The sequence below is a fragment of the Pelobates fuscus genome, chromosome 3, assembly GCF_036172605.1.
Source record: "Pelobates fuscus isolate aPelFus1 chromosome 3, aPelFus1.pri, whole genome shotgun sequence".
NCBI classification, from domain to species: domain Eukaryota; kingdom Metazoa; phylum Chordata; class Amphibia; order Anura; family Pelobatidae; genus Pelobates; species Pelobates fuscus.
Window position 1 is genome coordinate 398208478 of NC_086319.1, and position 16929 is coordinate 398225406.

General features: G+C 36.2%; 22 non-coding genes across 22 annotated transcripts; all 22 read right to left on the minus strand.

Moving 5' to 3' along the window:
- Positions 1-1004: 1004 nt before the first annotated feature.
- Positions 1005-1076, minus strand: TRNAH-GUG (transfer RNA histidin (anticodon GUG)). The gene has a single exon. It is a non-coding gene; the product is annotated as a tRNA-His (tRNA).
- Positions 1077-1084: 8 nt separating this feature from the next.
- On the minus strand, positions 1085-1157 carry TRNAH-AUG (transfer RNA histidin (anticodon AUG)). The gene has a single exon. It is a non-coding gene; the product is annotated as a tRNA-His (tRNA).
- A 1064-nt stretch (positions 1158-2221) lies between these two features.
- TRNAH-GUG (transfer RNA histidin (anticodon GUG)) lies at positions 2222-2293 on the minus strand. The gene has a single exon. It is a non-coding gene; the product is annotated as a tRNA-His (tRNA).
- Positions 2294-3426: 1133 nt separating this feature from the next.
- TRNAH-GUG (transfer RNA histidin (anticodon GUG)) lies at positions 3427-3498 on the minus strand. Its single transcript has one exon. It is a non-coding gene; the product is annotated as a tRNA-His (tRNA).
- A 1133-nt stretch (positions 3499-4631) lies between these two features.
- On the minus strand, positions 4632-4703 carry TRNAH-GUG (transfer RNA histidin (anticodon GUG)). Its single transcript has one exon. It is a non-coding gene; the product is annotated as a tRNA-His (tRNA).
- Positions 4704-4711: 8 nt separating this feature from the next.
- TRNAR-ACG (transfer RNA arginine (anticodon ACG)) lies at positions 4712-4784 on the minus strand. The gene has a single exon. It is a non-coding gene; the product is annotated as a tRNA-Arg (tRNA).
- A 1062-nt stretch (positions 4785-5846) lies between these two features.
- On the minus strand, positions 5847-5918 carry TRNAH-GUG (transfer RNA histidin (anticodon GUG)). Its single transcript has one exon. It is a non-coding gene; the product is annotated as a tRNA-His (tRNA).
- An 8-nt stretch (positions 5919-5926) lies between these two features.
- Positions 5927-5999, minus strand: TRNAH-AUG (transfer RNA histidin (anticodon AUG)). The gene has a single exon. It is a non-coding gene; the product is annotated as a tRNA-His (tRNA).
- A 1064-nt stretch (positions 6000-7063) lies between these two features.
- Positions 7064-7135, minus strand: TRNAH-GUG (transfer RNA histidin (anticodon GUG)). Its single transcript has one exon. It is a non-coding gene; the product is annotated as a tRNA-His (tRNA).
- Positions 7136-7143: 8 nt separating this feature from the next.
- TRNAR-ACG (transfer RNA arginine (anticodon ACG)) lies at positions 7144-7216 on the minus strand. Its single transcript has one exon. It is a non-coding gene; the product is annotated as a tRNA-Arg (tRNA).
- A 1063-nt stretch (positions 7217-8279) lies between these two features.
- Positions 8280-8351, minus strand: TRNAH-GUG (transfer RNA histidin (anticodon GUG)). Its single transcript has one exon. It is a non-coding gene; the product is annotated as a tRNA-His (tRNA).
- Positions 8352-8359: 8 nt separating this feature from the next.
- TRNAH-AUG (transfer RNA histidin (anticodon AUG)) lies at positions 8360-8432 on the minus strand. The gene has a single exon. It is a non-coding gene; the product is annotated as a tRNA-His (tRNA).
- Positions 8433-9496: 1064 nt separating this feature from the next.
- Positions 9497-9568, minus strand: TRNAH-GUG (transfer RNA histidin (anticodon GUG)). Its single transcript has one exon. It is a non-coding gene; the product is annotated as a tRNA-His (tRNA).
- Positions 9569-10701: 1133 nt separating this feature from the next.
- On the minus strand, positions 10702-10773 carry TRNAH-GUG (transfer RNA histidin (anticodon GUG)). The gene has a single exon. It is a non-coding gene; the product is annotated as a tRNA-His (tRNA).
- Positions 10774-11906: 1133 nt separating this feature from the next.
- TRNAH-GUG (transfer RNA histidin (anticodon GUG)) lies at positions 11907-11978 on the minus strand. Its single transcript has one exon. It is a non-coding gene; the product is annotated as a tRNA-His (tRNA).
- Positions 11979-11986: 8 nt separating this feature from the next.
- On the minus strand, positions 11987-12059 carry TRNAR-ACG (transfer RNA arginine (anticodon ACG)). Its single transcript has one exon. It is a non-coding gene; the product is annotated as a tRNA-Arg (tRNA).
- Positions 12060-13121: 1062 nt separating this feature from the next.
- Positions 13122-13193, minus strand: TRNAH-GUG (transfer RNA histidin (anticodon GUG)). The gene has a single exon. It is a non-coding gene; the product is annotated as a tRNA-His (tRNA).
- An 8-nt stretch (positions 13194-13201) lies between these two features.
- On the minus strand, positions 13202-13274 carry TRNAH-AUG (transfer RNA histidin (anticodon AUG)). Its single transcript has one exon. It is a non-coding gene; the product is annotated as a tRNA-His (tRNA).
- A 1063-nt stretch (positions 13275-14337) lies between these two features.
- Positions 14338-14409, minus strand: TRNAH-GUG (transfer RNA histidin (anticodon GUG)). The gene has a single exon. It is a non-coding gene; the product is annotated as a tRNA-His (tRNA).
- Positions 14410-14417: 8 nt separating this feature from the next.
- TRNAH-AUG (transfer RNA histidin (anticodon AUG)) lies at positions 14418-14490 on the minus strand. Its single transcript has one exon. It is a non-coding gene; the product is annotated as a tRNA-His (tRNA).
- Positions 14491-15555: 1065 nt separating this feature from the next.
- TRNAH-GUG (transfer RNA histidin (anticodon GUG)) lies at positions 15556-15627 on the minus strand. Its single transcript has one exon. It is a non-coding gene; the product is annotated as a tRNA-His (tRNA).
- An 8-nt stretch (positions 15628-15635) lies between these two features.
- Positions 15636-15708, minus strand: TRNAR-ACG (transfer RNA arginine (anticodon ACG)). Its single transcript has one exon. It is a non-coding gene; the product is annotated as a tRNA-Arg (tRNA).
- Positions 15709-16929: the final 1221 nt, after the last annotated feature.

Sequence of the window (16929 nt, forward strand, 5' to 3'; positions counted from 1 at the left end):
AAATTGAGATACAAAAGAAGTGTTTTGCAAAGTTGTTTAATTATTTTATCTTATCACTAAAAGTTTAACCTTTCCTTAAGTATTTCCTTAACTACTTATATGGCACCAACAAATTCCGCAGAGCTGGAATTGAACTAATTCAACTTAAATGTACTTTATTAAACAAAAAAAAATAAGCTATTGCACAATAACTGCTAAAAGAGATCACAAAACAATCTCTGAGATGCGTTTCACAATTTAACTGAGGAAGCTTTTTTAAGGGGGGAAATGTGTTTCAGAGATTGTTCCAAGTTGGATTCTTGAGTCATATTATATACCAAAATTTGGAAGCACCATGCGGGTTGGGTTGTCTCTAGGCAGGCAGACACCAGAGGCATTTCTGTGAGCTGAATTTCAAGACTCCTGTGCACAAGTGTAATTCTATATGGTATAATTTTATTAAGGTTTTACACTATACACATTTTTCCTGTTTTATTGTATGAATATATTATATGTACATATATGACCTGCCGGAAGTCTGTGCCTAGAGAAAAGGTGGATCTGATACCTATAAATAAGAAGAGGAGAGGGAGTCACCTATTTAAGAGTCCAATGCTTATAAACCAGAGCCAGATTGTGGGCTGTGGTTCATGTGAGTTGCCAATGCCTCTAGATGCTTTACTGCTTTATTAGATTTTTGGCTGTGTTAGTAAGTTGTCTCCACTATTATATCTTTTTCTATTTTTACTTTAGTGTTCAAAAGTTTGTTATTGTGTTTTTTTCTGGGATAATCACATTGTTCAATGTATTAAATCATGGTTGTTATATTGCAGTTGCGTTTACAATTTATAATTAGACTTTTAAAGGGGTACCAAGAATTAACACTTTGTTGTGATTTAGTGCAATATTAGATATTTGGCACTATTTACATTGTTTGCATTTTAAATATCGTTTAACTCCGACACTCACATGGTTAACAGTTGGGGTCAAAATGTACTTAGCGCTGAAGAGAAGGAAAATAGAGATGCCGTGACCCGGATTCGAACCGGGGTTGCTGCGGCCACAACGCAGAGTACTAACCACTATACAATCACGGCACAGCGGCCGAGCCAGGTAGGAGTCGAACCTACAATCTTCTGATTCATAGTCAGACGCGTTATCCATTGCGCCACTGGCCCATGTTTGGATCTAATGGGATCTGCCTCAACAGGAAAAAAAAGATATCCATAATAAAACTAAATTGAGATACAAAAGAAGTGTTTTGCAAAGTTGTTTAATTATTTTATCTTATCACTAAAAGTTTAACCTTTCCTTAAGTATTTCCTTAACTACTTATATGGCACCAACAAATTCCGCAGAGCTGGAATTGAACTAATTCAACTTAAATGTACTTTATTAAACAAAAAAAAAATAAGCTATTGCACAATAACTGCTAAAAGAGATCACAAAACAATCTCTGAGATGCGTTTCACAATTTAACTGAGGAAGCTTTTTTAAGGGGGGAAATGTGTTTCAGAGATTGTTCCAAGTTGGATTCTTGAGTCATATTATATACCAAAATTTGGAAGCACCATGCGGGTTGGGTTGTCTCTAGGCAGGCAGACACCAGAGGCATTTCTGTGAGCTGAATTTCAAGACTCCTGTGCACAAGTGTAATTCTATATGGTATAATTTTATTAAGGTTTTACACTATACACATTTTTCCTGTTTTATTGTATGAATATATTATATGTACATATATGACCTGCCGGAAGTCTGTGCCTAGAGAAAAGGTGGATCTGATACCTATAAATAAGAAGAGGAGAGGGAGTCACCTATTTAAGAGTCCAATGCTTATAAACCAGAGCCAGATTGTGGGCTGTGGTTCATGTGAGTTGCCAATGCCTCTAGATGCTTTACTGCTTTATTAGATTTTTGGCTGTGTTAGTAAGTTGTCTCCACTATTATATCTTTTTCTATTTTTACTTTAGAGTTCAAAAGTTTGTTATTGTGTTTTTTTCTGGGATAATCACATTGTTCAATGTATTAAATCATGGTTGTTATATTGCAGTTGCGTTTACAATTTATAATTAGACTTTTAAAGGGGTACCAAGAATTAACACTTTGTTGTGATTTAGTGCAATATTAGATATTTGGCACTATTTACATTGTTTGCATTTTAAATATTGTTTAACTCCGACACTCACATGGTTAACAGTTGGGGTCAAAATGTACTTAGCGCTGAAGAGAAGGAAAATAGAGATGCCGTGACCCGGATTCGAACCGGGGTTGCTGCGGCCACAACGCAGAGTACTAACCACTATACGATCACGGCACAGCGGCCGAGCCGGACCTACAATCTTCTGATTCGTAGTCAGACGCGTTATCCATTGCGCCACTGGCCCATGTTTGGATCTAATGGGATCTGCCTCAACAGGAAAAAAAAGATATAGATAATAAAACTAAATTGAGATACAAAAGAAGTGTTTTGCAAAGTTGTTTAATTATTTTATCTTATCACTAAAAGTTTAACCTTTCCTTAAGTATTTCCTTAACTACTTATATGGCACCAACAAATTCCGCAGAGCTGGAATTGAACTAATTCAACTTAAATGTACTTTATTAAACAAAAAAAAATAAGCTATTGCACAATAACTGCTAAAAGAGATCACAAAACAATCTCTGAGATGCGTTTCACAATTTAACTGAGGAAGCTTTTTTAAGGGGGGAAATGTGTTTCAGAGATTGTTCCAAGTTGGATTCTTGAGTCATATTATATACCAAAATTTGGAAGCACCATGCGGGTTGGGTTGTCTCTAGGCAGGCAGACACCAGAGGCATTTCTGTGAGCTGAATTTCAAGACTCCTGTGCACAAGTGTAATTCTATATGGTATAATTTTATTAAGGTTTTACACTATACACATTTTTCCTGTTTTATTGTATGAATATATTATATGTACATATATGACCTGCCGGAAGTCTGTGCCTAGAGAAAAGGTGGATCTGATACCTATAAATAAGAAGAGGAGAGGGAGTCACCTATTTAAGAGTCCAATGCTTATAAACCAGAGCCAGATTGTGGGCTGTGGTTCATGTGAGTTGCCAATGCCTCTAGATGCTTTACTGCTTTATTAGATTTTTGGACATGTTAGTAAGTTGTCTCCACTATTATATCTTTTTCTATTTTTACTTTAGAGTTCAAAAGTTTGTTATTGTGTTTTTTTCTGGGATAATCACATTGTTCAATGTATTAAATCATGGTTGTTATATTGCAGTTGCGTTTACAATTTATAATTAGACTTTTAAAGGGGTACCAAGAATTAACACTTTGTTGTGATTTAGTGCAATATTAGATATTTGGCACTATTTACATTGTTTGCAGTTTAAATATTGTTTAACTCCGACACTCACATGGTTAACAGTTGGGGTCAAAATGTACTTAGCGCTGAAGAGAAGGAAAATAGAGATGCCGTGACCCGGATTCGAACCGGGGTTGCTGCAGCCACAACGCAGAGTACTAACCACTATACGATCACGGCACAGCGGCCGAGCCGGACCTACAATCTTCTGATTCGTAGTCAGACGCGTTATCCATTGCGCCACTGGCCCATGTTTGGATCTAATGGGATCTGCCTCAACAGGAAAAAAAAGATATAGATAATAAAACTAAATTGAGATACAAAAGAAGTGTTTTGCAAAGTTGTTTAATTATTTTATCTTATCACTAAAAGTTTAACCTTTCCTTAAGTATTTCCTTAACTACTTATATGGCACCAACAAATTCCGCAGAGCTGGAATTGAACTAATTCAACTTAAATGTACTTTATTAAACAAAAACAAAAAAAGCTATTGCACAATAACTGCTAAAAGAGATCACAAAACAATCTCTGAGATGCGTTTCACAATTTAACTGAGGAAGCTTTTTTAAGGGGGGAAATGTGTTTCAGAGATTGTTCCAAGTTGGATTCTTGAGTCATATTATATACCAAAATTTGGAAGCACCATGCGGGTTGGGTTGTCTCTAGGCAGGCAGACACCAGAGGCATTTCTGTGAGCTGAATTTCAAGACTCCTGTGCACAAGTGTAATTCTATATGGTATAATTTTATTAAGGTTTTACACTATACACATTTTTCCTGTTTTATTGTATGAATATATTATATGTACATATATGACCTGCCGGAAGTCTGTGCCTAGAGAAAAGGTGGATCTGATACCTATAAATAAGAAGAGGAGAGGGAGTCACCTATTTAAGAGTCCAATGCTTATAAACCAGAGCCAGATTGTGGGCTGTGGTTCATGTGAGTTGCCAATGCCTCTAGATGCTTTACTGCTTTATTAGATTTTTGGCTGTGTTAGTAAGTTGTCTCCACTATTATATCTTTTTCTATTTTTACTTTAGAGTTCAAAAGTTTGTTATTGTGTTTTTTCTGGGATAATCACATTGTTCAATGTATTAAATCATGGTTGTTATATTGCAGTTGCGTTTACAATTTATAATTAGACTTTTAAAGGGGTACCAAGAATTAACACTTTGTTGTGATTTAGTGCAATATTAGATATTTGGCACTATTTACATTGTTTGCATTTTAAATATTGTTTAACTCCGACACTCACATGGTTAACAGTTGGGGTCAAAATGTACTTAGCGCTGAAGAGAAGGAAAATAGAGATGCCGTGACCCGGATTCGAACCGGGGTTGCTGCGGCCACAACGCAGAGTACTAACCACTATACGATCACGGCACAGCGGCCGAGCCAGGTAGGAGTCGAACCTACAATCTTCTGATTCGTAGTCAGACGCGTTAACCATTGCGCCACTGGCCCATGTTTGGATCTAATGGGATCTGCCTCAACAGGAAAAAAAAGATATAGATAATAAAACTAAATTGAGATACAAAAGAAGTGTTTTGCAAAGTTGTTTAATTATTTTATCTTATCACTAAAAGTTTAACCTTTCCTTAAGTATTTCCTTAACTACTTATATGGCACCAACAAATTCCGCAGAGCTGGAATTGAACTAATTCAACTTAAATGTACTTTATTAAACAAAAAAAAATAAGCTATTGCACAATAACTGCTAAAAGAGATCACAAAACAATCTCTGAGATGCGTTTCACAATTTAACTGAGGAAGCTTTTTTAAGAGGGAAATGTGTTTCAGAGATTGTTCCAAGTTGGATTCTTGAGTCATATTATATACCAAAATTTGGAAGCACCATGCGGGTTGGGTTGTCTCTAGGCAGGCAGACACCAGAGGCATTTCTGTGAGCTGAATTTCAAGACTCCTGTGCACAAGTGTAATTCTATATGGTATAATTTTATTAAGGTTTTACACTATACACATTTTTCCTGTTTTATTGTATGAATATATTATATGTACATATATGACCTGCCGGAAGTCTGTGCCTAGAGAAAAGGTGGATCTGATACCTATAAATAAGAAGAGGAGAGGGAGTCACCTATTTAAGAGTCCAATGCTTATAAACCAGAGCCAGATTGTGGGCTGTGGTTCATGTGAGTTGCCAATGCCTCTAGATGCTTTACTGCTTTATTAGATTTTTGGCTGTGTTAGTAAGTTGTCTCCACTATTATATCTTTTTCTATTTTTACTTTAGTGTTCAAAAGTTTGTTATTGTGTTTTTTTCTGGGATAATCACATTGTTCAATGTATTAAATCATGGTTGTTATATTGCAGTTGCGTTTACAATTTATAATTAGACTTTTAAAGGGGTACCAAGAATTAACACTTTGTTGTGATTTAGTGCAATATTAGATATTTGGCACTATTTACATTGTTTGCATTTTAAATATCGTTTAACTCCGACACTCACATGGTTAACAGTTGGGGTCAAAATGTACTTAGCGCTGAAGAGAAGGAAAATAGAGATGCCGTGACCCGGATTCGAACCGGGGTTGCTGCGGCCACAACGCAGAGTACTAACCACTATACAATCACGGCACAGCGGCCGAGCCAGGTAGGAGTCGAACCTACAATCTTCTGATTCATAGTCAGACGCGTTATCCATTGCGCCACTGGCCCATGTTTGGATCTAATGGGATCTGCCTCAACAGGAAAAAAAAGATATCCATAATAAAACTAAATTGAGATACAAAAGAAGTGTTTTGCAAAGTTGTTTAATTATTTTATCTTATCACTAAAAGTTTAACCTTTCCTTAAGTATTTCCTTAACTACTTATATGGCACCAACAAATTCCGCAGAGCTGGAATTGAACTAATTCAACTTAAATGTACTTTATTAAACAAAAAAAAAATAAGCTATTGCACAATAACTGCTAAAAGAGATCACAAAACAATCTCTGAGATGCGTTTCACAATTTAACTGAGGAAGCTTTTTTAAGGGGGGAAATGTGTTTCAGAGATTGTTCCAAGTTGGATTCTTGAGTCATATTATATACCAAAATTTGGAAGCACCATGCGGGTTGGGTTGTCTCTAGGCAGGCAGACACCAGAGGCATTTCTGTGAGCTGAATTTCAAGACTCCTGTGCACAAGTGTAATTCTATATGGTATAATTTTATTAAGGTTTTACACTATACACATTTTTCCTGTTTTATTGTATGAATATATTATATGTACATATATGACCTGCCGGAAGTCTGTGCCTAGAGAAAAGGTGGATCTGATACCTATAAATAAGAAGAGGAGAGGGAGTCACCTATTTAAGAGTCCAATGCTTATAAACCAGAGCCAGATTGTGGGCTGTGGTTCATGTGAGTTGCCAATGCCTCTAGATGCTTTACTGCTTTATTAGATTTTTGGACGTGTTAGTAAGTTGTCTCCACTATTATATCTTTTTCTATTTTTACTTTAGAGTTCAAAAGTTTGTTATTGTGTTTTTTTCTGGGATAATCACATTGTTCAATGTATTAAATCATGGTTGTTATATTGCAGTTGCGTTTACAATTTATAATTAGACTTTTAAAGGGGTACCAAGAATTAACACTTTGTTGTGATTTAGTGCAATATTAGATATTTGGCACTATTTACATTGTTTGCATTTTAAATATTGTTTAACTCCGACACTCACATGGTTAACAGTTGGGGTCAAAATGTACTTAGCGCTGAAGAGAAGGAAAATAGAGATGCCGTGACCCGGATTCGAACCGGGGTTGCTGCGGCCACAACGCAGAGTACTAACCACTATACGATCACGGCACAGCGGCCGAGCCAGGTAGGAGTCGAACCTACAATCTTCTGATTCGTAGTCAGACGCGTTATCCATTGCACCACTGGCCCATGTTTGGATCTAATGGGATCTGCCTCAACAGGAAAAAAAAGATATCCATAATAAAACTAAATTGAGATACAAAAGAAGTGTTTTGCAAAGTTGTTTAATTATTTTATCTTATCACTAAAAGTTTAACCTTTCCTTAAGTATTTCCTTAACTACTTATATGGCACCAACAAATTCCGCAGAGCTGGAATTGAACTAATTCAACTTAAATGTACTTTATTAAACAAAAAAAAATAAGCTATTGCACAATAACTGCTAAAAGAGATCACAAAACAATCTCTGAGATGCGTTTCACAATTTAACTGAGGAAGCTTTTTTAAGGGGGGAAATGTGTTTCAGAGATTGTTCCAAGTTGGATTCTTGAGTCATATTATATACCAAAATTTGGAAGCACCATGCGGGTTGGGTTGTCTCTAGGCAGGCAGACACCAGAGGCATTTCTGTGAGCTGAATTTCAAGACTCCTGTGCACAAGTGTAATTCTATATGGTATAATTTTATTAAGGTTTTACACTATACACATTTTTCCTGTTTTATTGTATGAATATATTATATGTACATATATGACCTGCCGGAAGTCTGTGCCTAGAGAAAAGGTGGATCTGATACCTATAAATAAGAAGAGGAGAGGGAGTCACCTATTTAAGAGTCCAATGCTTATAAACCAGAGCCAGATTGTGGGCTGTGGTTCATGTGAGTTGCCAATGCCTCTAGATGCTTTACTGCTTTATTAGATTTTTGGCTGTGTTAGTAAGTTGTCTCCACTATTATATCTTTTTCTATTTTTACTTTAGTGTTCAAAAGTTTGTTATTGTGTTTTTTTCTGGGATAATCACATTGTTCAATGTATTAAATCATGGTTGTTATATTGCAGTTGCGTTTACAATTTATAATTAGACTTTTAAAGGGGTACCAAGAATTAACACTTTGTTGTGATTTAGTGCAATATTAGATATTTGGCACTATTTACATTGTTTGCATTTTAAATATCGTTTAACTCCGACACTCACATGGTTAACAGTTGGGGTCAAAATGTACTTAGCGCTGAAGAGAAGGAAAATAGAGATGCCGTGACCCGGATTCGAACCGGGGTTGCTGCGGCCACAACGCAGAGTACTAACCACTATACAATCACGGCACAGCGGCCGAGCCAGGTAGGAGTCGAACCTACAATCTTCTGATTCATAGTCAGACGCGTTATCCATTGCGCCACTGGCCCATGTTTGGATCTAATGGGATCTGCCTCAACAGGAAAAAAAAGATATCCATAATAAAACTAAATTGAGATACAAAAGAAGTGTTTTGCAAAGTTGTTTAATTATTTTATCTTATCACTAAAAGTTTAACCTTTCCTTAAGTATTTCCTTAACTACTTATATGGCACCAACAAATTCCGCAGAGCTGGAATTGAACTAATTCAACTTAAATGTACTTTATTAAACAAAAAAAAAATAAGCTATTGCACAATAACTGCTAAAAGAGATCACAAAACAATCTCTGAGATGCGTTTCACAATTTAACTGAGGAAGCTTTTTTAAGGGGGGAAATGTGTTTCAGAGATTGTTCCAAGTTGGATTCTTGAGTCATATTATATACCAAAATTTGGAAGCACCATGCGGGTTGGGTTGTCTCTAGGCAGGCAGACACCAGAGGCATTTCTGTGAGCTGAATTTCAAGACTCCTGTGCACAAGTGTAATTCTATATGGTATAATTTTATTAAGGTTTTACACTATACACATTTTTCCTGTTTTATTGTATGAATATATTATATGTACATATATGACCTGCCGGAAGTCTGTGCCTAGAGAAAAGGTGGATCTGATACCTATAAATAAGAAGAGGAGAGGGAGTCACCTATTTAAGAGTCCAATGCTTATAAACCAGAGCCAGATTGTGGGCTGTGGTTCATGTGAGTTGCCAATGCCTCTAGATGCTTTACTGCTTTATTAGATTTTTGGCTGTGTTAGTAAGTTGTCTCCACTATTATATCTTTTTCTATTTTTACTTTAGAGTTCAAAAGTTTGTTATTGTGTTTTTTTCTGGGATAATCACATTGTTCAATGTATTAAATCATGGTTGTTATATTGCAGTTGCGTTTACAATTTATAATTAGACTTTTAAAGGGGTACCAAGAATTAACACTTTGTTGTGATTTAGTGCAATATTAGATATTTGGCACTATTTACATTGTTTGCATTTTAAATATTGTTTAACTCCGACACTCACATGGTTAACAGTTGGGGTCAAAATGTACTTAGCGCTGAAGAGAAGGAAAATAGAGATGCCGTGACCCGGATTCGAACCGGGGTTGCTGCGGCCACAACGCAGAGTACTAACCACTATACGATCACGGCACAGCGGCCGAGCCGGACCTACAATCTTCTGATTCGTAGTCAGACGCGTTATCCATTGCGCCACTGGCCCATGTTTGGATCTAATGGGATCTGCCTCAACAGGAAAAAAAAGATATAGATAATAAAACTAAATTGAGATACAAAAGAAGTGTTTTGCAAAGTTGTTTAATTATTTTATCTTATCACTAAAAGTTTAACCTTTCCTTAAGTATTTCCTTAACTACTTATATGGCACCAACAAATTCCGCAGAGCTGGAATTGAACTAATTCAACTTAAATGTACTTTATTAAACAAAAAAAAATAAGCTATTGCACAATAACTGCTAAAAGAGATCACAAAACAATCTCTGAGATGCGTTTCACAATTTAACTGAGGAAGCTTTTTTAAGGGGGGAAATGTGTTTCAGAGATTGTTCCAAGTTGGATTCTTGAGTCATATTATATACCAAAATTTGGAAGCACCATGCGGGTTGGGTTGTCTCTAGGCAGGCAGACACCAGAGGCATTTCTGTGAGCTGAATTTCAAGACTCCTGTGCACAAGTGTAATTCTATATGGTATAATTTTATTAAGGTTTTACACTATACACATTTTTCCTGTTTTATTGTATGAATATATTATATGTACATATATGACCTGCCGGAAGTCTGTGCCTAGAGAAAAGGTGGATCTGATACCTATAAATAAGAAGAGGAGAGGGAGTCACCTATTTAAGAGTCCAATGCTTATAAACCAGAGCCAGATTGTGGGCTGTGGTTCATGTGAGTTGCCAATGCCTCTAGATGCTTTACTGCTTTATTAGATTTTTGGACATGTTAGTAAGTTGTCTCCACTATTATATCTTTTTCTATTTTTACTTTAGAGTTCAAAAGTTTGTTATTGTGTTTTTTTCTGGGATAATCACATTGTTCAATGTATTAAATCATGGTTGTTATATTGCAGTTGCGTTTACAATTTATAATTAGACTTTTAAAGGGGTACCAAGAATTAACACTTTGTTGTGATTTAGTGCAATATTAGATATTTGGCACTATTTACATTGTTTGCAGTTTAAATATTGTTTAACTCCGACACTCACATGGTTAACAGTTGGGGTCAAAATGTACTTAGCGCTGAAGAGAAGGAAAATAGAGATGCCGTGACCCGGATTCGAACCGGGGTTGCTGCAGCCACAACGCAGAGTACTAACCACTATACGATCACGGCACAGCGGCCGAGCCGGACCTACAATCTTCTGATTCGTAGTCAGACGCGTTATCCATTGCGCCACTGGCCCATGTTTGGATCTAATGGGATCTGCCTCAACAGGAAAAAAAAGATATAGATAATAAAACTAAATTGAGATACAAAAGAAGTGTTTTGCAAAGTTGTTTAATTATTTTATCTTATCACTAAAAGTTTAACCTTTCCTTAAGTATTTCCTTAACTACTTATATGGCACCAACAAATTCCGCAGAGCTGGAATTGAACTAATTCAACTTAAATGTACTTTATTAAACAAAAACAAAAAAAGCTATTGCACAATAACTGCTAAAAGAGATCACAAAACAATCTCTGAGATGCGTTTCACAATTTAACTGAGGAAGCTTTTTTAAGGGGGGAAATGTGTTTCAGAGATTGTTCCAAGTTGGATTCTTGAGTCATATTATATACCAAAATTTGGAAGCACCATGCGGGTTGGGTTGTCTCTAGGCAGGCAGACACCAGAGGCATTTCTGTGAGCTGAATTTCAAGACTCCTGTGCACAAGTGTAATTCTATATGGTATAATTTTATTAAGGTTTTACACTATACACATTTTTCCTGTTTTATTGTATGAATATATTATATGTACATATATGACCTGCCGGAAGTCTGTGCCTAGAGAAAAGGTGGATCTGATACCTATAAATAAGAAGAGGAGAGGGAGTCACCTATTTAAGAGTCCAATGCTTATAAACCAGAGCCAGATTGTGGGCTGTGGTTCATGTGAGTTGCCAATGCCTCTAGATGCTTTACTGCTTTATTAGATTTTTGGCTGTGTTAGTAAGTTGTCTCCACTATTATATCTTTTTCTATTTTTACTTTAGAGTTCAAAAGTTTGTTATTGTGTTTTTTCTGGGATAATCACATTGTTCAATGTATTAAATCATGGTTGTTATATTGCAGTTGCGTTTACAATTTATAATTAGACTTTTAAAGGGGTACCAAGAATTAACACTTTGTTGTGATTTAGTGCAATATTAGATATTTGGCACTATTTACATTGTTTGCATTTTAAATATTGTTTAACTCCGACACTCACATGGTTAACAGTTGGGGTCAAAATGTACTTAGCGCTGAAGAGAAGGAAAATAGAGATGCCGTGACCCGGATTCGAACCGGGGTTGCTGCGGCCACAACGCAGAGTACTAACCACTATACGATCACGGCACAGCGGCCGAGCCAGGTAGGAGTCGAACCTACAATCTTCTGATTCGTAGTCAGACGCGTTAACCATTGCGCCACTGGCCCATGTTTGGATCTAATGGGATCTGCCTCAACAGGAAAAAAAAGATATAGATAATAAAACTAAATTGAGATACAAAAGAAGTGTTTTGCAAAGTTGTTTAATTATTTTATCTTATCACTAAAAGTTTAACCTTTCCTTAAGTATTTCCTTAACTACTTATATGGCACCAACAAATTCCGCAGAGCTGGAATTGAACTAATTCAACTTAAATGTACTTTATTAAACAAAAAAAAATAAGCTATTGCACAATAACTGCTAAAAGAGATCACAAAACAATCTCTGAGATGCGTTTCACAATTTAACTGAGGAAGCTTTTTTAAGAGGGAAATGTGTTTCAGAGATTGTTCCAAGTTGGATTCTTGAGTCATATTATATACCAAAATTTGGAAGCACCATGCGGGTTGGGTTGTCTCTAGGCAGGCAGACACCAGAGGCATTTCTGTGAGCTGAATTTCAAGACTCCTGTGCACAAGTGTAATTCTATATGGTATAATTTTATTAAGGTTTTACACTATACACATTTTTCCTGTTTTATTGTATGAATATATTATATGTACATATATGACCTGCCGGAAGTCTGTGCCTAGAGAAAAGGTGGATCTGATACCTATAAATAAGAAGAGGAGAGGGAGTCACCTATTTAAGAGTCCAATGCTTATAAACCAGAGCCAGATTGTGGGCTGTGGTTCATGTGAGTTGCCAATGCCTCTAGATGCTTTACTGCTTTATTAGATTTTTGGCTGTGTTAGTAAGTTGTCTCCACTATTATATCTTTTTCTATTTTTACTTTAGTGTTCAAAAGTTTGTTATTGTGTTTTTTTCTGGGATAATCACATTGTTCAATGTATTAAATCATGGTTGTTATATTGCAGTTGCGTTTACAATTTATAATTAGACTTTTAAAGGGGTACCAAGAATTAACACTTTGTTGTGATTTAGTGCAATATTAGATATTTGGCACTATTTACATTGTTTGCATTTTAAATATCGTTTAACTCCGACACTCACATGGTTAACAGTTGGGGTCAAAATGTACTTAGCGCTGAAGAGAAGGAAAATAGAGATGCCGTGACCCGGATTCGAACCGGGGTTGCTGCGGCCACAACGCAGAGTACTAACCACTATACAATCACGGCACAGCGGCCGAGCCAGGTAGGAGTCGAACCTACAATCTTCTGATTCATAGTCAGACGCGTTATCCATTGCGCCACTGGCCCATGTTTGGATCTAATGGGATCTGCCTCAACAGGAAAAAAAAGATATCCATAATAAAACTAAATTGAGATACAAAAGAAGTGTTTTGCAAAGTTGTTTAATTATTTTATCTTATCACTAAAAGTTTAACCTTTCCTTAAGTATTTCCTTAACTACTTATATGGCACCAACAAATTCCGCAGAGCTGGAATTGAACTAATTCAACTTAAATGTACTTTATTAAACAAAAAAAAATAAGCTATTGCACAATAACTGCTAAAAGAGATCACAAAACAATCTCTGAGATGCGTTTCACAATTTAACTGAGGAAGCTTTTTTAAGGGGGGAAATGTGTTTCAGAGATTGTTCCAAGTTGGATTCTTGAGTCATATTATATACCAAAATTTGGAAGCACCATGCGGGTTGGGTTGTCTCTAGGCAGGCAGACACCAGAGGCATTTCTGTGAGCTGAATTTCAAGACTCCTGTGCACAAGTGTAATTCTATATGGTATAATTTTATTAAGGTTTTACACTATACACATTTTTCCTGTTTTATTGTATGAATATATTATATGTACATATATGACCTGCCGGAAGTCTGTGCCTAGAGAAAAGGTGGATCTGATACCTATAAATAAGAAGAGGAGAGGGAGTCACCTATTTAAGAGTCCAATGCTTATAAACCAGAGCCAGATTGTGGGCTGTGGTTCATGTGAGTTGCCAATGCCTCTAGATGCTTTACTGCTTTATTAGATTTTTGGCTGTGTTAGTAAGTTGTCTCCACTATTATATCTTTTTCTATTTTTACTTTAGTGTTCAAAAGTTTGTTATTGTGTTTTTTTCTGGGATAATCACATTGTTCAATGTATTAAATCATGGTTGTTATATTGCAGTTGCGTTTACAATTTATAATTAGACTTTTAAAGGGGTACCAAGAATTAACACTTTGTTGTGATTTAGTGCAATATTAGATATTTGGCACTATTTACATTGTTTGCATTTTAAATATCGTTTAACTCCGACACTCACATGGTTAACAGTTGGGGTCAAAATGTACTTAGCGCTGAAGAGAAGGAAAATAGAGATGCCGTGACCCGGATTCGAACCGGGGTTGCTGCGGCCACAACGCAGAGTACTAACCACTATACAATCACGGCACAGCGGCCGAGCCAGGTAGGAGTCGAACCTACAATCTTCTGATTCATAGTCAGACGCGTTATCCATTGCGCCACTGGCCCATGTTTGGATCTAATGGGATCTGCCTCAACAGGAAAAAAAAGATATCCATAATAAAACTAAATTGAGATACAAAAGAAGTGTTTTGCAAAGTTGTTTAATTATTTTATCTTATCACTAAAAGTTTAACCTTTCCTTAAGTATTTCCTTAACTACTTATATGGCACCAACAAATTCCGCAGAGCTGGAATTGAACTAATTCAACTTAAATGTACTTTATTAAACCAAAAAAAAAATAAGCTATTGCACAATAACTGCTAAAAGAGATCACAAAACAATCTCTGAGATGCGTTTCACAATTTAACTGAGGAAGCTTTTTTAAGGGGGGAAATGTGTTTCAGAGATTGTTCCAAGTTGGATTCTTGAGTCATATTATATACCAAAATTTGGAAGCACCATGCGGGTTGGGTTGTCTCTAGGCAGGCAGACACCAGAGGCATTTCTGTGAGCTGAATTTCAAGACTCCTGTGCACAAGTGTAATTCTATATGGTATAATTTTATTAAGGTTTTACACTATACACATTTTTCCTGTTTTATTGTATGAATATATTATATGTACATATATGACCTGCCGGAAGTCTGTGCCTAGAGAAAAGGTGGATCTGATACCTATAAATAAGAAGAGGAGAGGGAGTCACCTATTTAAGAGTCCAATGCTTATAAACCAGAGCCAGATTGTGGGCTGTGGTTCATGTGAGTTGCCAATGCATCTAGATGCTTTACTGCTTTATTAGATTTTTGGCTGTGTTAGTAAGTTGTCTCCACTATTATATCTTTTTCTATTTTTACTTTAGAGTTCAAAAGTTTGTTATTGTGTTTTTAAATGGGATAATCACATCGTTCAATGTATTAAATCATGGTTGTTATATTGCAGTTGCGTTTACAATTTATAATTAGACTTTTAAAGGGGTACCAAGAATTAACACTTTGTTGTGATTTAGTGCAATATTAGATATTTGGCACTATTTACATTGTTTGCATTTTAAATATTGTTTAACTCCGACACTCACATGGTTAACAGTTGGGGTCAAAATGTACTTAGCGCTGAAGAGAAGGAAAATAGAGATGCCGTGACCCGGATTCGAACCGGGGTTGCTGCGGCCACAACGCAGAGTACTAACCACTATACGATCACGGCACAGCGGCCGAGCCAGGTAGGAGTCGAACCTACAATCTTCTGATTCGTAGTCAGACGCGTTATCCATTGCGCCACTGGCCCATGTTTGGATCTAATGGGATCTGCCTCAACAGGAAAAAAAAGATATCCATAATAAAACTAAATTGAGATACAAAAGAAGTGTTTTGCAAAGTTGTTTAATTATTTTATCTTATCACTAAAAGTTTAACCTTTCCTTAAGTATTTCCTTAACTACTTATATGGCACCAACAAATTCCGCAGAGCTGGAATTGAACTAATTCAACTTAAATGTACTTTATTAAACAAAAAAAAAATAAGCTATTGCACAATAACTGCTAAAAGAGATCACAAAACAATCTCTGAGATGCGTTTCACAATTTAACTGAGGAAGCTTTTTTAAGGGGGGAAATGTGTTTCAGAGATTGTTCCAAGTTGGATTCTTGAGTCATATTATATACCAAAAATTTGGAAGCACCATGCGGGTTGGGTTGTCTCTAGGCAGGCAGACACCAGAGGCATTTCTGTGAGCTGAATTTCAAGACTCCTGTGCACAAGTGTAATTCTATATGGTATAATTTTATTAAGGTTTTACACTATACACATTTTTCCTGTTTTATTGTATGAATATATTATATGTACATATATGACCTGCCGGAAGTCTGTGCCTAGAGAAAAGGTGGATCTGATACCTATAAATAAGAAGAGGAGAGGGAGTCACCTATTTAAGAGTCCAATGCTTATAAACCAGAGCCAGATTGTGGGCTGTGGTTCATGTGAGTTGCCAATGCCTCTAGATGCTTTACTGCTTTATTAGATTTTTGGCTGTGTTAGTAAGTTGTCTCCACTATTATATCTTTTTCTATTTTTACTTTAGCGTTCAAAAGTTTGTTATTGTGTTTTTTTCTGGGATAATCACATTGTTCAATGTATTAAATCATGGTTGTTATATTGCAGTTGCGTTTACAATTTATAATTAGACTTTTAAAGGGGTACCAAGAATTAACACTTTGTTGTGATTTAGTGCAATATTAGATATTTGGCACTATTTACATTGTTTGCATTTTAAATATTGTTTAACTCCGACACTCACATGGTTAACAGTTGGGGTCAAAATGTACTTAGCGCTGAAGAGAAGGAAAATAGAGATGCCGCGACCTGGATTCGAACCGGGGTTGCTGCGGCCACAACGCAGAGTACTAACCACTATACGATCACGGCACAGCAGCCGAGCAAGGTAGGAGTCGAACCTACAATCTTCTGATTCGTAGTCAGACGCGTTATCCATTGCGCCACTGGCCCATG